Genomic DNA, 6,000 nt, shown 5'->3' with positions numbered 1-6,000 from the left:
GCATGGCAGAGCGCGCCTGCAATCCTGGCCTATGGAAGGGGGAGCCAGGCCCTGTCTCTGAAAACCAGGGGTGGCTTAGGCTGGCAATGCTCCAGAGGATGCCCCCAAACCCATGAGTACATAGGCAACACAGACTAGGCTTAGTGGGTTATTAAAAAAAAGGAGGACATGAAGTTAGGAAGGAGTGGGGATGAGTATGATCAAAATACATTGTGTGCATGTATGAACTTTTCAAATAGTTAATGAAAGTGTTACATCAAAAACAAGCAAGCGAACAAACGGAGAGAGGCAGGGACTGTAGTTCAGCGGTATGATTTGCCTAGCATTCGAGACCCAGAGTTCCATTCCCAGCACGGCTAGCTAATTATAACCAGGGAACAAAATCGCTTCTGTCCCGCTGAAGACTGGAGCTCACGAAGAGGCTGGTGCTGGAGTTTCAAGGCGTGGGTCCGTGGGTCACTAGACTGTAGGTGAGTTACCTCGTGTGCCACATGAGGCTGTGTGCAGCTTGTGGGAACACTAATTGCAACTTGTGTTTGATGAGCGTCCTGCGCTGATGTTGCGGGCAGGCTTAGGCAGCAAGCAGTGAAAACAATCAGACTTCCCCTCGGAAAAGGGCAGCTAAGCCACGGGCACACATGACCGTCACCTTGTCCCCAGGGTGGATATTTTCAAAATGCTGAAAGATCTATTGTGGTGTGTCACGAGCTGAACTCTGCGTTCTGGCCAGAGCCACTGATTCCCAGTAGACCCTGGGAACCTTCTGAATGATGCTGGGAGGGGACCCGGAGAAGGGACTTCGATTTGCCTCTGTTACTACAGCACCTGGCTTCTTCCAGACCGGATATGGGTGTCCTGCTGCAGACAAAGGGGAGAGAGAGGGATGGTGGCGTTCAGATGCCTTGGTGTGTCTGCACCAGTGGGCACAGAACTTGGCTCATAGTAGATGCTCAATGAACACTGCCCAGTGCATGGTGGGGTAAAAGCCTCATAGCTGAGGACTTACACGGAAAGCTACCGTCTAATTCAGTCCTGAGAGCAAGTGCTTCTCTGCAGAGGGCTTGTGACCTGACTGGGTTCTTGGTTCGCTAGTATACCCCTGTGTCAGGCCCAAGTCCTACATGGGAGGGGTCATGCAGAGATGTTCCATGGCAGATGTGAACTGGGGTTAGTATTTCCCAGAAAGCAATGGGGCTTCTCTGTGGTTAGCCCTCATCTTCTGCTAGCCTCACACTCAGGGCCTTCGAGAACCCTCCAGTCCAGCCACCAGCTGGAGAGAGACAGAGCTGCCTAGGTCCCCAAGATGAGCACACAGGGGTTGGAGCGGCGACTAGCCAGTGAACTCATAGGGTGCTGCGTTCCCCAGAATCCTCTTGTCCTCCAACCCCACCACCAGCAAGAGTAGCCTCGGTAACTTGGCACCACAACCAAGAGTCCCATGTCCACACAACACAGCCTCCAAGTGCACCATGAAAGAGTCACAGTCACAGCAAGACACTTTGCAGTGCCCTGCTGGTTACAGGGGTGACCCCTCTTCCCTTCTCAGTCTACCCACCAGAGCCATTCTCTGCGACACCCGTGACAGGCACTTTACGGGAAGTGCACACTAAGGGACACGTACCCCGAGGACAGTGGAGGTTGGCGGAAGTTTGCGTGAACGCAGAAACGGACGGCCAAGGACACGCCTATCGTTTCATCGTGTAGACAGCTGCCTTTACTTTCCTAGGTCCTCCCCAGGTGTCCTCCAACTTTAGAATCTTTAGCCTACTGTGGCTATAGAACTCCCCCCCGAGCCAGGAGCTGAGGCTTCGTAGACACAACCCGGGGGCCAATCGCTAGTCCCCTGGCATCGGGCAGGTCTCAGCAGCACCCTCCCTGGACTCTGTTCCATGGACAGGCAGCTGGCCCCACACTGTCCCTCTTGGGGAGCAACTTCCCACGGGGAGTTAGGGAGTATTGCAGACCCTGCCAGGCTGAACTGGTGGCCCCAGAAGCAGGTCCAGTGTCAGGACCTGGCGTGGCCTTCCATGGCCCAGGACACATGGCACCTGGAGATGTAGCCTCCCCCTGAAGAGCAGCTTTGGGGCAGCAGTCACTTCTCCAGCTCCCCTGTGGGGCCACCCCCAGCAGGGGCTCTGAGACCAGCAGGTTGTAGGAACACAGCCTCAGATGTCCACCTAAGCCTTCCCCGGAGGAGGGGTGTCCAGGAGAGAGGCAGGGACTCCTCCAAATAGCCTCCGTCCGAGCTAGTCCCTCATCCACCCTTCATGCCTCCTTCAGAGGCAGCGTGGGGGTGCCCTCTGCGACTGCATGGCTCCAGGAAGGACACCGGACAGCATATGGTCCCTTGGGGTCTCCTTGAGGCGAGGCCGAGGAGAAGAGAGTCCAGGGTGCTGGGAGGCCTGGAAAGGCCTCCAGAGAACAAACTCTGCTTGAAGAGCCCCCTCCCCTGATGTCCAGTGCCCAAACACAACCGGCTTCCCTCCCACCCAGGAGAGAGAGTCCCCCACCCGCCACTCACCCGCTCCTGCGAGGTCTCCCCCCGGCATGGTGGTGGTAGCCCCTCAGTCCATGCTCCCCATCTGGAGAGACAGCAGCTCTAATCAGCAGCCCTGCGTGGTGCGGCCGAGCGACTCAGGGCCTTAATTGACACCAGGTGGCCCCTCCCCAGGGGCAGGCTGGGAGGCGGCTCAGCACCGGGACCCAGAGGCCAAGCCCTGGGCAGGGGGGCCGCACCGCACCCAGGCACAGCATGCTCGGGCTTCCCCTGGAAAGTGGGGAGGAGAGAGGCGAGGGTGGACAGCCAGCCCCCGGGCAGCCCTCCCTGAATTGTGGCAGTCCTGCTTCCCTAGACTCTGACCTTTCCTTCATTCCAGAGGCTGTGGTGGCTGTGGCAGCTTCTGCCAGGGACGGAGGTGGCTCAGGTTTCCCCCAGCTGGCTGGGATGGCCTGGAGTCAGGATTGCAGTCATGGGTCTTCTGTCTAGGCCGTGCCCGCTGGATCTGAACGTGGCCCTTCACAGTGCCACCCAAGAGTCCTGGGAGCTTTAACTGAGCATTTATTATGTGCCAAGATGGATGTCTGTGTTGCCACCCCCCAACAAATCTCAAACTCCACAAAGTGGCTACTCAGTAACTACATTATTTGTAGATGCAACAACCAAGGCTCAGAGAAGTCAAGTTTCTTCTCCCAAGTCACACAGCAGGAGAGTCAGCACACACACACATACACACACACACACACACACACACACACACACACACACACACACACACACACACACACCTCACTCAGCCCCATGCCAAGTTATGGCTTCTCACCATGTCACCTGTAAAGTAGACGGTAGATGATATCAGCCCCCTTGTTTGGGTCAGGACAACTGAGGCTCAAGGACAGGAAGTCAGTCCTAAAAGACACACAGCCAACTAAGGAATTACATCCTTCACCTAGGTACGCTATGACAGGTTGCTGGGGCCTACTCTCTTCACCTACCTGTGCCCCGGGCTGATCTAAGTCCCAGTGTGGAGTCACAGCTGGGGATGAGAGCAAGCACTGGACATGGAGTCAGGAGTCCTGTGTGACCTCGAGCAGGTTCCTCTACCTCTCTGGGCTTTGCTGCGGCTGCAGTGAACAGCAGCTAAAATGAGCCTTTGCCACTGGGACTGAGAACGGGATTGGAGAATGGAGAGTGGTGTTCTTCCCACCCCCATGCCCTTCCCTGAGCCCCTCACCCCCCAATCTTTCCTCCCACGGCTGAGGAGTGGGACCCAGCTGGTAGGAGCACACAGGCTCTGCAAACCCACAGACCTCCTGCCTGCTCTGAGGACCCTCACCTCCCTGCCCCCGCCAGGAACCTGCTTCTGGGGAACGGTGTTTGATGAGCACCTACTGCTGCTGGGTACAAGGGCAGATGTAAGCGGTGCATACCTGGTAGGGATGGGAAGGAAGGTGCGCTCCATTCAAAATTATTATAGTGTATACTGATGGTAAAAGGTGCAACTATTTACGCTACGTACTTGACAAATCGAGGCAGCTGTTATTGTTTGTGTCCTTACTTCGTGCATTATCCCAGGTGCTGGGGTTACAGCATCTGACATCCCTTTGGATGAATAATTACTGTATCATCCTCAGGCAAGACAGGTTTCCCCACGTGTGGTTGAATAACACGCCTGTCTACTGTGGTCTGCCCCCTTGGGAGCTCCAAAGTGGAGTGTGGGCTTCCAGAATGTTCTGAGGTCTAATCCTCAGGGAAGCTTATGGGCTCATTTTGGTCTGATTGGCGGCCACCGTGGCTGGTAGCTCATACCCCTGGCTCAGACCCAGCCTCCACGTGGGACTGGGGAAGATGAGCTGTGACTCAGCCTGCCTGACTTGTCAGGCGGAGACAAGAAGGGAGCAGCCAGCTGGCTGGGCTGTGGGCCACGAGGCCTCCGTAGCCAGGTCCCGAGGCAGGTGACCTAAAGATGACAAAGTAATGAGCTCAGACTGCTGACAGTGGGGGATAGCAAGGGATAGCAAGCTCACCAGAATACTGTAGTTAAGAATGAGGCGGGATGCCTGGTGAGCGGATGAGCTCCGTCCATCAGTGGAGTCCTGAAATTGGGAGAGATTCGGAAAACCTGGTTGACCTCTGCCCTCCTCTGGAATCAGTCTTAGACATCATCAGCTGACAGCATCTTCAGAGCTGTCTCCTGCAATGGGGCAGGTGCCTCATTGTCCCTCTCGGCCAGCCCTAAGCCAGAGCACTATTTTTTCTTCCCCACAGCACCCCAGGCCTGGCACAAAGTAGTTGCTCAGCAAATGCCTCTATTCAAAACTGAACCCTTGCCTTCCAGTGCTCCCTTCTAGTGTGAAGCAAGTATGACGCAGGTGAGAGGTCGTCCTGCCACTCACACACTTGTTCTCAGTTCCAAGAACCGGGCCGTGAGGCTTACCCCTGGTGAAACCCCTCTGGGACCCCACACTTACACAGTGCCGCAATCCCCCCCCCGTGTGTGTGTGTGTGTGTGTGTGTGTGTGTGTGTGTGTGTGTGTGTGTGTAATACATGCAGAGGCCAGAAGATGTCAGATCCCCCGAGATGGAGCTGCCTGTCATGGGTGCAGGGAACTGAACCTGGGTCCTCTGGAAAAGCAGCCAGTGCTCTTAACCACCGTGCCGTCTCTCCAGCCCCATGAGGACTATTTTGTTTGTGTTTGGATTATTTTTAATTTTATTTTACTATTTTTTTTTTTAGACTAGGCCTCACGTAGCCCAGGATGTCCTCCAGTTTGCTTTATGGCCAAGGATGACCTTGGACTTCCACTTCCCTTCCTGAGCGCTGGGATCACAGGCGTGTATCCCACAGTGGCTTTAGGCCTGCACTTCTCACTAGGCAATCGCTACAGCTGTTAATGATAGTCATGGCAACAGGCTTGGCCCTGCATCCACACAGGAGCAAGCACTTAGCAGGTGCTTCCATTTCCAGATTGAGAGGAAGAATCTGAGAGCAGAAGGGGCTTGATCCAACCTCATGGTGTGCTGGGCAGGTGGAGCCTGGACACTCCACTCCAAGGCTAGCTGCAGGGACCGTAGCTAGGGAGCCAGGGGTACGTGTCACCCGCCTGAACTCTCATCTGTGGGTTCTATCTGGGCCTCCAGCAGAGTGAGGGGGATTCTGTTAAGTACTCCCAGCCACAGACACACGCAGAACCATGCCAAAGGGGGAAAGCAGGTGAACCTAGTTAAGGAGGGGCCGGGAAAACCGCATACCTGTGATGACTCTTCTCTGGAGACTAAGACAAGAGGGTGCAGAGTTTGAGGCCAGCCGGGGCTACCCAGCTCCAGAGGGCTGGTGTGGGTTACAGAGTGAGAGAGCCTACACAGAAAAAAATAAAATGAACAAATAAATAAACGATGGCAATGTACTTTAACTCAGCATCAAAATGTAATCAGTACAAAAATTAGCAACAAATTATTTTATTTATTCATTCGATTTTATTTTGCCTTTAGACAGGGTTTTA

Source organism: Phodopus roborovskii, unplaced genomic scaffold (genome assembly GCF_943737965.1).
Source record: "Phodopus roborovskii unplaced genomic scaffold, PHOROB, whole genome shotgun sequence".
Lineage (NCBI taxonomy): Eukaryota > Metazoa > Chordata > Mammalia > Rodentia > Cricetidae > Phodopus > Phodopus roborovskii.
This window is presented reverse-complemented; position numbering follows the sequence as displayed.